The following is an 18,352-nucleotide window of genomic DNA, read 5'->3' as shown; positions in this document are numbered from 1 at the left end:
TTGCAAATCGCAGTCGTAGTATCAAGATTTAGGTGAAAACGTGAGTGAAAAAGCAATATTTTCGGGCATAAACAGTTTCTGTAAAAGTCTATCTTCAAAATATTGCCTCTGATTTTTGCAGTTGAACTGGAACTTATTCTAAAAACAGCAGAAGGAATTTCAATTTTTAATCGAAAACATGACTAAAATTCAACTTTACAAGAGAGACTATAAAAATTAATATCCCAATCTCAAAACATCTCTTCATTTTTGGACAGCAAGATCATTAAATTGGTATAATTGAGCTCATTTATTATTATTTTCTTAAAATTGTTTTAGGGCTGAAAATGGTATTCAAAAGTACCAAAATTTAAGTGAATATCTGACAAGGGACAAATTATAAAAAATGATGTAATGATAACTAAAAGATTATGCTATTGAAAAAGAAATCACAAACCAAAGTATTTGGCGAAAAATAATAAAATGAAATTAAAAATATTATATAAAAGTAAAAGAAATAAGGAAATTACGAAAATATAAATTTTGAAACCTTTACTAAAAAGAAAATTTTAATTAAATTCCTGCACTTTTACGATTTTCTGATTTTTCTTGGTAAAGTAAAATTTTTTCAAGCAAATTTGAATGTTTTTTTCCTCTGATGCCGATAACTTCATGAACAATAAATGTTTTGACAGCTGTCAAGTAAGTTCAGGTTGGCAGCTGTTCATTTTCTGACTTCTTGTTGTATTTGCAAGAAATTGTTTTTATTTTGTAATTAACTTATGATGTTGCGTTCATTAATGTAAACATTCTGAGGGGCATTTTAAGCGAAAATTTACATTTAAATTAAATTTTGGGGTAATTATTACTATATTATTGTGTTAAATAGGTGTAAATTTGGAATATGAATGCTGAAACCTTTTATAGTAAAATTAATATCTCTAGAGTAAGAGTAAAAGCATGTTTTAAACTACAGTATTCTACTGCACCTGTTTAGAGGATGATGTATAGATTTTATATTTTTATAATTTCATTAAGAAGTTGTGATTTCACAATTTGTAAAATAACGGAATGAAAGAAATGGGAAATTGCTTTGTATACACAACAATATGTCAGTATAATAAATAAATAAACAAGAAAAAATCAATTTTTTTTCCTTATCTCTACTTAAAATACTTTGACATTAAGGATGCAATTTGCATTGAAACAAAAAGGGCAAGAAAGGTTGACAACTGATAAATGTAAGGAATTATTTTATTCTTTAAAGTATGCTTCCATACTGTGTGTACACTTTTTGGCTGTACAGACAGTACAACCAAAAGTAGCAGCTGAGAGGTTGTTCAGACCAGTGGTATATAATCCAGGCAGAGACCAAGCGTTCTTCTACAAAACTCAAAGCTAAACGCTAACATCTATGATGACGCTCAAAACTGTTAGGCTGTTAAATTTTATAACTTTTTTAGAGACGTGGCAGCTCATGAGATAGAGCTTTCGCTTTCCAATAAAGTGAACAGGGTTCGAATCCCAGCTATGGCTGGTCGATACGAATTCCGCACCCGTCTTGCACTGACCACAATGCTGACTTAAAATATCCTCAGTGGTAGACGGATCATGAATCAGAGTCCCTTTGCTGAGGAATGAAGTTTTTGACTACGTCAAACTTCATCTATCTAAAGGTTCCCCAAAATTGAATAGAGTTGGAACGCTGGAAATGGGTTAAATCTCGGCATTAAGCGGAAAAGGCTTCTAACCTATTCATCGAAACTAGTAAGTCATAACGTAGAAAGTTCTAAAATCAAAAGATAATAGAATAAAATCTACAAAATATAAAGTTCATCATAGATGTTGAGCCTGATTTGCAGTGAAGAAAGTTCATCATTGGATGGGGAATTCCCCTGGAGAAGTGTCTGAAGAAGGCTGAGTGCCTCTTGATTTTTCAAAAGTTCTTGTATCTCTTTCATCAGAGTAACCAAACGATGAGCTGAGGTAGCGGTTGTTGAGGCTTTGTTAGTGAATCTTTTTCTCCTGGGGCGGGCCTCGCACGCAGAGAAATTAGAAGTATGGTCCTTACTGCAGTTGCAGCAGGTGGCAGATGTATCTTTACGCTTTTTGCACTGGAATGAGTAGTGCCCTTCGGCACACTTCATGCACCTTAGATCGGAAGTTCAGGTACGTTGGGAGTGTCCGAAGCCTTGGCAGCAGAAACACTGTAGCGGCCGCCGGCCACCTCGAAATTTCTCTACGCTGATCGGGAAGTCCTTAATGTGTTCGATGTGGTAGAATTGAATAGATTTAGTATGTCTTATATACCAGTGCATTGATGTTTAATAATCGTAGTGGTAGTTATGCCACAAAGGTATTATTGTTCCAATGCCTATAGTTTTACCTCCGTCATTTGAGTAGTGTGTGTGGTATAGAATCGTCATGTAATAAAAGGAGTTCTGGTGTCCAATTCAGGCTACTTTTCTTCTTGACTTGCTATTTCTGAAGTTGTAAGGTGTGTTACCACGGCGCCCTACAAATTAAACATTCCACTATCATTTCCCTTGCCGGGATAGCTTGGTTGGTACGACGTTGGACTTGTGTTCGTGAGAACGGTAGTTCGAATCCGGCTGACAGAAGAACCCTAGTGTATTAAATGGTGATTGGTGTACGTTAAATCTGCCGGGTTCGCAAATTTCTCCAAGTTCCCACAACAAATCAATACCATGCAAACCAGGCAACTTAATTGGATATTTATCGTTCTCTGGTCCAGGTCAAAATTATGATCTGTGGACGAATGAATAAGGTATGAATGAGTCCTCCCTATGAAATGGGTTGTGACGCATGTGTGTATTAAAATCGTATTCTTGGTCGTAGGTGGCTTTACTGAAAAACAAGAAACGCACCCTCTCCCTTTAAAAGTGGACTTGCTTTTTATTGACCCATAACATATGTAACAATATCATTTCCTGAGCCGCGATGGCTCAGGGGATAGAGCGTTCGCCCTCCAATGAGGTGAACCGGGATCGAATCCCGGCGATGGCTGATCGATACGAATTCCGCATACGGCTAGCACCGACCACAGTGCTGAAGTGAAATATCCTCAGTGGTAGACGGATCATGGGTTAGAGTCTCCTTGTCGTCAAGCTAACCGTGGAAGGTTCTCGTGATCTTCCTCTCCATGTAACGCAAATGCGGGTTAGTTTCATCAAAAAGTCCTCTACGAAGGCAAATTTCTCCCAATGATTGATTCTGGAGTTCCCTTGTTTTCTTGATTGGGTTCAAAATTACAAGGCTACGGAGTTGAACAATAGCAGTCGTAAACCCAAAAGATTGGGTCGGCTGTTATAAAATAAAATAAAAAATACGACGGTTATAAAATAAAAAATAAAATATCATTTCCTTTACCCTATTTTTAACTTTTATGAAATTAAAGCAGACCTGACGCATGCGCAATTTCACGGAAAGAATATAAACAGGGGAGACATTTTTCACACTCAAAATGTTAGATAGGGTAAATTCAAAAAAAAAAAAAAAAGATTAAAATCGAAAATTTTCGAATTACCATATAAATGCTAACGGTTGATGAATTATTGAATCCAATAAAAGAATTTTGACAAACTCAAAGGAATTACAAATATTTGTCAAACCAGTTCTGATAACGGATTTCTCACCTTTAATATCCGGTGGTTCAGCTCAGAAAAATAACTACGTGAACTTATTCGATACCCGGATGTGTAAAGGAGATTTATTGCCATTTGAATTCGAAATTTGGAATCGGTTCATACGCTTTGGACAAGAAAAAGGCCTGCCCCTGGAATTTTAATTAAATTGTCGTTCGGGACAGAAATGTGAGGAATAGAGAAGAAGCAATTACAGCCACCTTCGAAGAGTTAATTCCATTGCATTTCGAGCGAAATGCAATGGAGGAAACGAAAACGACTGCTGTGAAGGTAAGATGTGAAGTGAAGTGAAACAATGCTATTAATTGCGTCCAAGTTACTTTGTCCTAGTGGCTTTGTTCCAATGTGAATAGAGACATTGAAATGGTCTTTTCAGTTCATATTAAGTTCTCGGCGTGTATTAAAAGGATTATAATGCCCGAAAACGGGATAGTTATTATTTATTAATGAACGGGAAAACTGAAATGGAACGCCGTAATTGTTCACGATATTTAAATTGTTTTAAAAGTGAAAGAAAAATATTAATTTTATTGAACAATTTTTTTATTTATGCAAATAAAACTGATGTGGATCAAATATCCGCGTAAATGAAATTATCGCTCAATGAAATTTATTAAAACAAAAAAGGAATGGTGTAAATTTTCGTGGTATTTAAAGTTTTTTTGTGCGTGAAAAGAAAAATATTAATTTCATTGCATATTTTTTTTAATCTATGCAAATATAAAGTGCGAATGAACTAGATTTGAAACGAATATCCTGATGAAATTATCACGTAATAAAATTTATTAAAAGTGAATTTAAGTGATTTAATTGCAAAAGCACAATAACAATTTTTATTTCATAAAATTTCAAAGCAAGATATTAATTTTGCTTTCTATTCTTTTATTTATGTAATTATAACGTACAAATAAAATGGATTTGTTATAAATATCTGCACAAATAAAATTTATAATATATCAATTAAGGAAAAAAACGGAAAGATACAGAAATGTGCGATTTACTGCACTTTGCAACGGAAACCAGAACATAATTTTGGATCTATTTGGATCAAATATCCGAGAAAATAAAATTACAGTTGCAGAAAATTTCTGTTTCAAATCGTCAGATGTAGATATATTGTATGCCGGCCGGGTAGCTGAGTGGTTCGCATGCCTGACTGCGAAGCCAATGGCTGCGGGTTCGAATCCCACTCTGGGCATGGATGCTCCTCTCTCTCTGTGTCGTCTTCTGATGTGTGAATGTGGTCCACCCTATGAACGGGTATTTGTGGCAGTGTGGCGTGGGTAATGTTGCTCGCCTCCGTGACTTTGGTTCACAGGTGCCCACTGGGTAACGATAAATGAGCAACACTTCCGGAATCTTTTCAAGGCGAAGAACGAAAGTTCAGTTCCGTTAAAAAAAAAAGAAAGATATATTGTATATATGATGTACTCAAAATGACTTAGGATTTTAAAAAACCAATTAAAGAAAAATGGAACGAGATAGAACTGTATGTTTTGCGGTGTTTTGAATTGAATTCTGAATTCTTAACTATTTTAATATTAGTTACGAAATTCGCCAAAAAACGGCGCTTCTAACTGGAAAAATTATGAAATAACTCTTTCTGCTGCATATCAGATCATTTCAACTGAGAAATCTGCCCTCGAATTCGCTAGTTTGGTGCTCAAGGGTCACCACGCTACCAGTTGTTGTTAATTAGAAAATCTCTGATTGTTTGATTGATTTGATTTCTATTTTCTGTCCTTTTTTTTATTGATTCTAAAATCATCGTTTATTTCCTTCTAATGCTTTACTTTCTTTTAAAAAAATACCGCCACCGCGTAATGGAAGAAACTAGAAGAGAGAAGGCCTCCGCAAGGATCAATTTAATAGTCTGTCGTAATGAACATAAACTGTGCAATGTGCTGAGTGAAAGTCGAAAGATGTCACTACGTTTGGGCTTATCTGTTTAATTGAAAAGAGTTTAAAAACCCTAAAAGTCAATTAGCACAATTTACTGAATAATATTGCACCGACATACAGGTCGCGTCAAGAGTCAAACCCGCTGTCTATACTTAGTGGTAAGACAGTACCAGCTCAGTGGCCCATTGATTGTATTTTGTAGTGCTTTTATGCTTCTCAACAGTTGAGCGATTCTGGGACACAAACCTGTTACTCGCAAACCGAAGCTTAGGTTTAAACCTCTCTTTGTCTTATTTATATAATTGTGAAGTCAGAGAAAATTGTTAAATTGAAATGTGTTGCAAGGACATAAATAGGAGGAGCCTCCCTTGCCATGTGGTATCACACGTCAAACTCTCTGCAGCGGGAAGATAGTTGATTCGGATTCTGCCATAACCCTAGAAGTATCTTCGTGCTGTTTTTTTCTGGAGTGTGCTATCTGTTCTTTTAATTTATACAAACTTAAAAGCCGTAATTATCTAATAGAACACACAAGCATGCATATGTATGTGTACCAGTCCGGCAGTGTATTGATCGTTAAGACACGGATCCCAATAGATCACCGAAGTCAAGCATCCCTGGCTGCGGTCAGTGTGCTGGTAGATGACCACTTTGTCAGCTAGCAGCGAAGGGACCCAGAGTGTGTGGTATAAAACCGTTAAACTGTTCTACCGCAAAGTGCTCGACTTTGTGAACAGTTCGTCGGGCTAACGAAGTGGGTGTGCCTTCTCTGCAGAGGATCAAAATTGTGATGGCATGTCTGCGGAGCATTCTCAGGAAAGTTTCCCAGACCGTCACCAATAGTCCATTGCGCAGCTCTAGTGCGACGTAAATAAACTACAACAAGAAATGTATCCCAATAAATAAAATACATAAAATGGACCTAAAAAGTGTAAATATGTCCTTGTTGCAATCACCATACTAGCTATAACGTGGATAGATTTTTCGCTTTGCAATCAATGAACATCGAGCATTTATGTGCGATTACGAACTTGATTGTTTTATCATGAACTTTGTTGTGTTATTATAAACTTAATTGACCTAATGCGATTAAATTAATTCTGCTTAATTATAAATTTGACTATTTCACAATGATCTATTTCACTGCGTCTTTAAAAACTTAAGCTCTTTTTCATGAACTTGGTTGTCTTAATATAAACTTGACTGTTCATTATGAATTTTTCTGAGTTATCATGAACATAAGTGTTTTATAATGAACTCTATTAAGGTATTGATCTGAATGAGGTTATTGACTATTTTATGAAGAACTTTGCTGTGTTAATCTCAGCGTGCATGAAAACGGATTCCATCTACTGGAAAACCTAACCACTCATCCTGAAGTACTTGATAAGTGAGCTACAAGTGCGTTGTGGCAGAGAGCTACAGAAATTATCGTCAGTCATCATCAATTACGAAGGGGCCTCCCTGGCCGAGCGGTATCGCCGGTCCAAACGCTCTGTTAAGCGTGGAGGTAGCGGGTTCGAATCCCGCCGTAACCCTGGATGTATTCTTTGTGATGTCTTTCTCTGAATTGTTCTATCTGTATTTTCTACTTGACAATGACTTATAAGCCTATATTGAGCATACAAGTCAGAAAATGTATGTAATTTCAATAAATCAAATCAATTACGAAAGTAAGGTAAAAGCAGCGGGTTCGAATCCCATCATAAATCTGGTTGCATCTTCGTTCTGTTCTTCTCTGAATTGTACTAGCTGTCTTTCTACATGACAAAGGCTGAAAAGCTGTACTTCTTTAGGTAGGTACTTTATTGACGTCGCATTAGAGCTGCTTAATGGGCTATCGGTGACAGACTGGAAAACATCTCTGAGAATGATCCGGAGACATTCCATCGCAATTTTGATCCTCTGCAGTAGGTACGGCTCAATTTTGATAGCCTAACGAAGTCAAGCACTTTACGGTAGAACAATTTCACGAGGACAGATTCCGAGCACCCTCGGTCCCTACACAGACTGATCAAAATAGTCACCCACTCGATTACTGATCGCAGCCAGCGATGATTGACTTAGGTGTTCGACTGGGAGCCGTGTCTTTTCTATCTGTCCATTGCAGGAGTCGTACTTCTGTAACGGAGCACATAAGCCTGCATGTTTGTGAACCAATAAATGAATAAATAAATAAATAAATAACGAAATTGAAGTTTGCTAATGATGTTGTTTTCAGGTTGTTTGTGAAAGAAAAAAAATAGCAGGTTTAGTGTTGATCGTGAAAGATAAATATAATTTTTCAATCATTAATAGAAAAGGGATTTGCAGCAAGCTAAGAAAAATGGATGAAGAAAAGTGAGGTAAGTCAAATACTTTTCAAAATTTCTTTACTTAACTACTTTATACTTATGTTTCACACACAATCTAAACAAGTTTAAGAGTATATGGGCTATGGGCTTTTTGTATGCATTTAACTTATAGTTTAAAAGTGTTCTGATAAAAATAACTTGAAAATTGTGAGTGTTTTTTGTGTTAAAAAAAATCTGATTCAAAATAAAATTAAGCCTTTTTTATTCGTTGATATAAGAACTGAGATTATAGAGAAACAGTTAATGTTAGAGATGTGGAGTGGATAAATATAATGTTGGATTCCAATTCCAGACTTTTCTGAGTGTTCATCTCCAACTTACATTCGAAATTTTTTTTTTATCCAAACCTAAAACAGTGTTATTATTATTAATAGTAGTAGTAAATAAATGTTAGTTGTAAATTACACATGTCCAATTTTTATGTATGACTAGAATCATTTGAATATTTAATTAAAACTATACTTCATATTATAGCATAATAGCTGAAAACTTAGAATAGAAAGATATCAATATCTTACCTATTTTAAGAGCATCTTCTAACTATAAGATTCTTTCTTTCATATTAGTGAACTATTACAAGAAAACTATTGCGAATGATACGTAAAATTAATTTACACATCTCTCTATTGAACTTTTCTTTAGAGATAAATAAATTTTGATCCACTAAAATATATTTGGATCTAAAGCCAAGTCCTTTTTTACAGTCGAAAACGGTCCTTTTTTTAAAGATTAAGTTGTAGAGAAACAGAAAAAAAAATATTCATTTTATGCAAGACCACTTCTTTTCAGATAAGTAGTCTTTTTTTACATATAGAGCATCTTTTGTGGCCGGGAGTAAAGGCTTAAGATCGAAAAAGTCAACATGTTTCGAGCGCTAGAAAACGGGTACTCGTCCTCAAGACGCATCAGACGTGAATGAGGAAAAAAAAAGCAAGAAAAAAAATGTTTTGACGCCAACAAAGAAATATAAAACGTTAAGATGCTGACGAAGAAACAGAAAATAAAATATAGGGCAAAACCAAATTAGGAAAAACCGTGAGAGGCAAATCTGGGAAGGTTCCATTGTCAAGCTGTAGGAAAGATAACAACATGGAATTCATGTTGTTAACTTGGTAATCAGTATTCCTATGAATAATCACTAATTTTCCATTACTTTATTGTCTATTTTTTTCATTGACAATTTTGAGTTTCCTTTTCTCAAATTTGTTTTGTTTTGAAAAGGGGTACTTGTTTTCTGGCACTCAAAACTTTTCGACTTTCTCCATCGTAGTTTTAGAAACTAAAAATTTTCTAATATCAGGCTTAGGCTAAATCCTGTTAGTAATTAAATGAGGTTGTGATAAGTTTAATACCGAGAAAATCCTTTTTTTAAAGAGTTATATAAAATTTTATTAGAAAAAAATATTTTTTTTAATTACAGTCGTTTTAATTTTTTTAATTTCAATTACGTTTTAATTTTATTAATTATAAATAATTTTAGTTACATAGTTTTACTATTACGAGATTCCGGAATTACTTGAGAAATTTTAATTGAAGGTCTTTTAATGTTAAAGCAGATGTAATGTTAAAACAGATGTAATGTTAAAACAGATTAATGTAAAACCCTGCTATCGGTTTAATGCTTAATCTGTTTTAATGTATAAAAATTCTGTTATCACCGTTTAATGCTAAAAAAACTACATATTAGTCTGTTATCGCTGTTTAATGTTAAAATAAATCTAAGTGAAACTGTCTTATTGCAATTTAATGTAAAAATAAATTTACGGAAAACTGTGTTATTGCGGTTTAATGTTATAAATTTCATGTAAAACTCTGTTATTGCGGTTTAATGTTAAAATTCTGTAATATGAAACTCTGTTACTGCGAGGACATATCGTGTTTGACAATGATTTTCATTAATTTCAGGGAAAATATTTGATTGAAGTTGCATAAATAAATAGAAATCTAATAATAATAGAGCAATATTGATCAATCACAAAATCTAAATTTCTATTAAGTAATTTAATCGTAAAATTTTTTTTCTAGACTGTTCCAAAACACGCTTAAGAAAAGAAATACCAGATAGGCATATTTTTGTAGTGTTTTATTCTTAGTGTAAATTTCAATAAGGTAAAAAATTCTTCTTTTATTATTCTGCTTCTTAAAAATAAAATACAGAAAAAAACGGTGAGAAGCATTATGTATAAAACATTTCCACTTTTATTGAATTTTTTCAATATAAAAAGCAAAAGAAAAGGAAAATACGAGAAACTAATATTGAGTTTTTTTTCCTTATTTATTATTTCCGTAAAAAGCCGGTAAAGCCACTTCCAGATTTAGAAGAATATGAACTTTTCTTGGGATTTCAAATATGAATCTATAAGTACGAAATTTAAGAAAGAGAAAAAAACACAAAGCAAACTTGCTAGTGGAAAAATTGAAATGTATAAATATAACTTTCTTCCTTTGTAAACTGTTTCTCCAAATATTTCAAAAAAGTTGAAGATAGATAAATTTTCAATCGTTTCTTTAAACTTTTAAAGTTTGTATCTTTTTTTCCGGTTAAAATGAATCGCGAATTCGGCAGAAAATCCTACTTTTTGAAATAAATCAACCTAAGTTATAAGAAATAAAGTAAATAGCCACTGCGAAAATTAAATAAGGAATTTAATTTCTCTTTCGAGTTTTGAGAATCTAATTTTAATTAAGTTTCTACGAACGATTTTCTATTCAAATTTCTTGCAAATCAAAACTGTGTTTTTATTTTTATGTTTTTTAACTGTGAATACAGTTATGAAAACATGTTAGAACCTCGCCTTAAAATGCATGGTTCTGAAAATTTTTTAATTATGGTTTGTTAAAAACACTAACAAAATCATTTACTCATGGCAATTTTTTGTATGTGGGATGTTACGTATTGACCACCCTTAACGTTTAGTCTCAGAATTCTAGTAAAAATGAAATGCAAAAAAGGTTCCCTAATACACATTAGAGTCGCAACAAAATGAAAAGTCACTTCTAAAATTAAATAAGTAATTTAATATCCAAACCTTCAGTTTTACGAACTCAGTTTCAGTTAACTCTTTACGAAACTTTTTTGTCGTAAGATTTTTCTTTTGCATAACATCTATGTTTTCAATCTTATTTCACAAAGTTTTAAAACATATAGGGGAGTGGCAGGGGTACCCCCGCCCACTGTCAATTTCTTATGCATAGAATATTTTTTCAAGTCAATGGGCCATCTGACATTAATTGTTATATTAAAAAAAAAGATTATTTTCAAAGTATCAAGTATTTATGCAGTTCGTAACGTGGTAAACAATAGTTTTGAAAATATGTTGAATACTGTAGTCATGAAATAAAGAAAAATTGGATGAATGTTTCGTAATGCTTTTTTTTTGGTTTATTCTTTTTGCATTACTTAATTGGATGATAAACAATACAAACATACAAAAATATGGATTATAATTCAATATTATACAGAAATATAAGCAATACTCCTTAAGTGGGCGGGGCTATCCGATTCTCCCCTATGGATGGAGTTTTCAGTAGAAATGTAAACAATAACAATCTCGAGATGTATGCCTGCTCTAGTTCCGGTTTGAAAGTTTGCAGCTGCTTACTACATGTTATTCTGCGAGGCGATATTTCCGAACGGATAATTTTGTTTTCAATAAAAGAAATAAATTAGATAATTTCTGAGCGCAAATCTGCCCTATTTCATAAGATATTAATGTTATTATGTAATTCTTGTGAGTTTGAAGTAAAAATTTGTTTTAGTTATTTAGAGATATATTGCTACAAAAGGTGACATGGTTGCTAGATTTTGAATAACTCGCTTTTTTGGCAGTCTTGATTTGGCCTCTTTCCATAAGTTTATTACTGTTTGTTCTTGTTGTAAGCTGTGCACCATCTTAAGTTAGTGTTAACACTTTTATCATTGTGAACAGAAGTATTGTTAGCATTGTAAACACAAGTAATAAGTAATCAAATACATTGTTAGCAAGAATCTCAAAACACAAAGATGCCAAATGGCTTTAAAATACAACGGAAGCAGTAACCCGGAAATTTAGGCGGCACCAAGCTTGCAGCGTTCCCTAGTGTAGAAAACACCATGCATATGTTTCTGTGAATGACCGAAGTTGGTGACTGCTGACTTCCACCGGTGAATGTTGACAATCACACAGTCGCTTTGGTAAATGTCCGAAATATATTCTAGGTCTAGTGTCACTGCCTGATATACATTTGAAAAGTATAACCCACATTAATGTTTTTTTAAGTTTCAGGGCCACTACCCGGTACACATTTGCCCGGTACGCCCTACATCAATGTTTTTTTAAGGTCAAGTGCCACTGTCCAATATGCATTCAACCGGTACTCCGAACACTGATGTTTCTCCTAATCTATCCTCAGCAGATATTAAAATATCGAATAAAAATAAAAATATCAACGAAAAAGTAATATAAAATCGAATACAACAAATATTTCGGACATTTACCAAAGCCACTATGTGACTGTTGACATTCACCGGTGAAAGCCGACTATGAATGCTGACATTCACCGGCGAAAATTGACATTCTCTTGATTTCGGTTAGTCGCGGTAAAATATACACTAATCTTCAAGTGGAATTTTTATAGCACTGCTTATAAATAACAACGGGCTGTTGAAAGCACTTTCAAAGTCACTTACAAATCAGTCCGTGTTTTTGTGTACATGGTGTTCTGTAATCACCATCCTTATTTATTTATAGAAATCTGATCGAAAATTAAGCAAAAGAAATGGGGTACAAATTGCGTTTGGAAATTAATATTTAAATCACAAATAGCTTCCGATTTCTTATTCGAAACCTATTTCACTACCGAAATAAAAACCAAAATGAGTGGAAAAGCGATTCCCATAAGCTTCATCAGGAAATCAATCTGGTTTTGATGGTTTGTATCTCGTTTTCCTCACTGGTGATTCGACATATTTTCATAGGGGTTTTGTTTCTACCTCGCTTTATGGACGTGGTACCTTTTTATAAATTGTTTTTTGTGGGCTTTGTTACAATTTTATTCACTGAATTAAGGCATATTTAAACATATTTGGAATATAATAACATTTCAAATATAAAAAAGGGAAAAATATTAGCTTTCTTTAAAGTTTCATTTGTTTAATAAAACTTTTAATGTAAATTTTAAAATGTTACTCCTCTTCAGTTTTGATTTTTTTTCTATAAAACTTTTATTATATACCAATATAAACAGAAGTTCATTGCATCCCTTAAATGTAAGAAATAATTTTAGATTTGAAATAATAATGATAATAATAGTTATAATCCATGAAAAAGCGCAAAAAATATTTTTAAAAAAATCCAAGTTTCACATTTCTTTGCAACAAGCTTAATAATTTTTCTAACTGCTGCAAGTTTTACAATTGTTCTTACTGATACAAATTTTACAGTCCCGCAGATCGTTAAGACACGGTTCCCAGCAGATCACCGAAGTCAAGAATCACTGGCTGCTGTCAGTGTGCGGGTGGGTGACCACTTGGATCAGTGTGCGTAGGGACCGAGGGTGTGCGGTATTGGTCCTCGTTAAACTGTTCTACCGTAAAGTGCTCGACTTCGCATGCAAGTCATCGGGATACAGAAGCAGGGGATGCCATCCCCTGTGCAGAGGATCAAAATTGTGATGGCATGTCTTCGGATCATCCTCAGGGATGTTTCCCAGACCGTCACCAATAGCCCATTGTGCAGCTCTAGTGCGACGTAAATGAACAACAACAACAACAAGTTTTACAACTATTCTTACTGCTACAAGTTTCACCATTGTTCTTACTGCTACAAGTTTTACGATTGTTCTTATTGCTGCAAGTCTTACAATTTTTCTTACTGCAACAAGTTTTTCGATTTTTCTCACTGCTAAAAGTTTTACAATTGTTCTTACTATTGCAAATTTTATAATTGTTCTTATTGCTGCAAGTTTTACAATTGTTCTTACTGCTACAAGTTTTACTTACAATTTTTCTTATTGCTACAAGTTTTTAAATTTTTCTCACTACTACAAGTTACTTTACAAAACTACTATCAAACTACAAAAATTAATTTAAAATCTGTATAAAAATTTTCAGAGTCACGTATTTTCCTGCATGTCCCGTTTTTAAATAAAAGAATACACCGACATATATACGCATCAAGGAACGACCAAATGTTTAAGATATTCTATTTGGAATTCGATTTCAGTAGTGAGTCTACAAAGAAGAAAAAAATTCCACCTGGATTTAGTTTCCAATTTACTATCTCCAACCGATATAAAAGCACTTTTTCTGATTTTTCAAAGCTAAATACAGGAAATCGAAGAAAGAGGAGTGAAGCGACACATAAAAAGAAATACCTTATTCCATTTCCCCCCACTTGCAAATGTTATTTTAAGAGATGTAATAAAAAAAAATGTCCTCAAAGATGAGTAAAAGAATTTAGAGTATTTTATTTCTTTAAACATTTTGGATAGAATGTCTATAGATTTGAGATTATAAGATTTAAAAAAATCTGTGCTTTAAATTCAGTTGTTACGAATTATTAGAATTACGAGAATTCACGCGTAAAAAAAATTTCAGATTGACTGTATATCGACTAATATTTAGAATTGAGTGTTTATAAATTTAGGTTTAAAAGTGTTCAAAAATTTATTCCGCAAATAAAATCCGATTGTGAATTATTAGAAGTATGGGATTTATTCTCGCTCAAATTGTGGACAGAATAATATTTTTTTAATCGAATGTATATAGAATTAGGCTTAAGAGTATTACAAAGCATGAATTTAAAATATAAATCCTATTGATATGCATAATTTATTTTATAACCGTTGAACAGACGACCCGATTTTGGGCTTACGACAACCAAAATTAACTCCGTAGCCTAGTAATTTTGAACTCAATCAAGGAGACAATGGAACTCTAGGATCAAACATTAGGAGAAACTAGCCTTCGTGAAGGACTTTAAGGTGGAACTAATTAGCATTTGCTCTACATGCAAGGGAAAAAACCTCTAACGGTTAGCCTTACGGCGAGGAGAATCTCACCAATGATCCGTCTACAACTGAGGATATTTTAGGTCAGCACTATGGTCGGTGAGAACCAAGTGCGGAATTCGTATCGACCAGCCAACGCTGGGATTCAAACCCGGCTCACCTCATTGGAAGGCGAACGCTCGATCCCCTTAGCAATCACGGTTTTATTGTTAGGTATAGTTTTTTTTAATAACAAACAAAAAATACTTTACTGGGAACAAAAACAAACACATAAATACAAAGAATATATATTCGTCGCCAAGAGGAAAATCCTGTCCAGGCGACAAAAAAAGGTAATACAATAAATTTAAAATAGAAATTTAAAAAAAAAGGGGGGGGATATTACAATCATAAATTATTTTGCTCATCATAAGACATATATTGCTGAACACTGTAATAATAGCCTGAGTTAAAACTACAAAAAAAATTTCTGTTGGGTGAGATTTTTTTTAATTGATATAATATACAGGGCTATTCATAATTCCCTCCGGGGTTTCGAAGCGTTATAGTAAAAAAACGAAAACGACTATGGCAAAACAGAACATATGAAATTATTCCGAAAGCATTCAAGTTTTAATTTAAGCAATTGCCGGTAGATGGCAGTAACATGTACCACTGAAGCTAGTTGCAGTAAAGAGAAATGGCGTTTACAGGCGGAGGGAATTATGAATAACCCTCTACATTTGTATCGATTCAAATCTATTGTCGGTTGCACTCTCCAAGCTCCAGTTTTCCCTCAAAATAACGCTTTTAGTCTATTTGTTTGTTAAAAAGTAGTTATGTATAATAAGATATCTTTCAGAAATTGCAACAAACTTTTAGAACAGTTAAGCATCATCATTAAGTCGAAATTGCAGAGAAACCCATACCCGGAAATGGCGTCATATGCGACTAGGGGTGCTTTCCTATTATCAACTGTATCTAGACATGCACGACGACATTTCCGAGCATGGATTCTATGTCGTTTTAATCCTGAGGATGCGACCCCCTGTTCTATGTATAACGACTTTATAAACATTTCGACAAAACAAAAAAAAAAGATTCAAAATGTCGTTTAACAGGAAATGTTGCCATATGCGGCAAGGGGTGATTTCCTATTATTAACTGTATCCTCGCGTGTTTCAGGAAAGATCATAATGGGAAAGTGCCCTTAGTCACGTACGACGACGTTTCCGGGCATTGATTCTATGCAGTTTTAATCCTGAGGATGTTATATGTATAACGTCTTTAAACATTTCGACAAAAAAAGATATAAAAATGATCTTTAAACAAATCTGTAGCTATAGGAGCGAAACTCATTTCAGATTTGAAACAAACCAAAATTGTGCAATATCAAGTATTTGCATAACTGCAGCAAAAAAAATTTGTACTCCAGTAATATATGGTATATTTATGTTTTAGATTTTATCAATCTAAGAATTTTTAAAATTTGAAGAAAAATTATCTACACGTGAATAATTTAGATTTTTTAAATAAACAATTAAAGCTTGAATATAAATTTACTATAATTTAACCTTGATTACCAGTATATTTCTGTTCCTCACTTGAAAATGTTTTTTAAGGAGCAAATAAAAATTTTTCCCCAAAGATTTATAAATGAATTTAAAGTATTTTATTTAGTTAAGCATTTTTGATTCAATTTATATAGATTTGAGATAAAAAGTAATACAATTTTTGTATTAAAATATAAATCTATTTTTTGGGAATAATAATAAGTGCTGGAATAATTAGCTCATAAATAAATTTAGGAGACTTTTATAAATGTAAGGCAATTAAGGTCTGAATTTAATCTTACTCATACATTGAATAATACGTATATATTCATATTCTAAGTTGAAAGTGATGTTTGGTGATTTTCTATTTTAATTGCCTGGTTTGCTTGTTTTATTGGGACAATGCAAAAATATAGTACATAGTGTGTACCTTTTTTTATTTAAAATTAATATTTGTTTCTAAAAAAAACCCAGTTGATACACTTCACTTTAACTCTTTAAAAAGCAGGTGGGACACCAATGTTCCTTTTGTATATATTTTTTTCTGACCCTCTAATTACACGCAAAAATATATTTTTGCATTTGTTAATTCTAAATTAAAACAGTCCAAGAGTTATTAAAAAAATACGTTAAACTATCGGAATTATATTTATACTGATGTATAAAATCCGAAAAAAGTTGTTTGAAAAAAAAAATGTCCATTGATATTCAAAACTTTATCAGTAATGGATTTTGTAAAATAAATAATTACCAATGATAAATAACCAGTTTCTTTTAGATCTAAATAACTGCAAATAATTGTTTGGAAGTGAGCTGTGTTTGGAAGTTTTTACTTTTAACGCACAAGATGTCCCCAGTGTTTAGTGTTGTATTTTATAAATATAATTTATTAAAATTTTAAATGTAACATTTTTCAATTATTTTTTTTATCTAAATTAATACAAGGTAATGTGAAAAATATAAGAAAATATGTTTAATAAAAATTTTGCGTCAAAGGGTTAACAGGTCTCTTACTTCCCTATAAAACTCAAACGCCAAAAGGGCGGAGGGATAAAATGCTAAATATGCACTCAGATATCTTTATTAAATTTCCACAAATATATCAGTTTGGTCGAAAAGACAGAAAAAATTCGGTTAACTTTTCTCAATGGGGAAAAATCAGAAAAAAATCATAGACAAGAAAAAGGAATTAATTTGAGTTAGTTCAATATGTTTTTTCCAAAACAGTTTGTCTTGTTTCCAGTTTTTATTTCAGAAAATTATTTAGTTTCAACTCTAATAGCAAGTATGAGCATAATACTACGTAAAATATGTTTCATGAAAATTCTGCGTCAAAGGGTTAATGGATTTTTAAAAAAAATCACAACTCGCATTAAGTCTAAACACAGATAATTTTCCAGTTCCTTTTCAAAGTTTAATCAAGGCAAGAGAATAGAAGAAAATTAGAAATTCTCAAAAACTTTTTTTTAAAAAGATTTTCAGTTCTTAACTGCTTTAATTTAGTAAGTAAAAACTCCATAGTACAGGTAATTTTCGTTTACTTGAGCGTAAAAACCTTCTTCGGATAATGAAAGTTCTTAAATCCATTGAGCAAGAGCGGCAAGAATTTAACCCCAGCCTTTTACATTGTTTGGCGAGAGATGAAACTTTCATGTAAGCGTAACGGTTTTTCCTCGCCCAAAAGCTCCCCAAAAAACAAAACTTAAATGCAGATTTTTAAAGTGGATTCACTTTAAAACAAGTATTTGATCAAGGAAAATAAAAAAGTTTAAAAAAGAAGGTAAGTAAAGATAAGGAAACAGCAACTATTTTTGGAGAATCCGTAAAGTCCTTATCTGGCATTAGGGTAGAATTTTTCATCAGGTAGAAATCATGTCATCCTTAAATATTAAGGTGTAAGTCCTTTATTTTCTCTGGTCCGAAAGTGTTA

Source organism: Parasteatoda tepidariorum, chromosome 7, assembly GCF_982258835.1.
Source record: "Parasteatoda tepidariorum strain Cologne lab strain chromosome 7, Ptep-v5.0, whole genome shotgun sequence".
NCBI classification, from domain to species: Eukaryota; Metazoa; Arthropoda; class Arachnida; order Araneae; family Theridiidae; genus Parasteatoda; species Parasteatoda tepidariorum.
Note: the sequence above shows the minus strand (reverse complement) of the source record.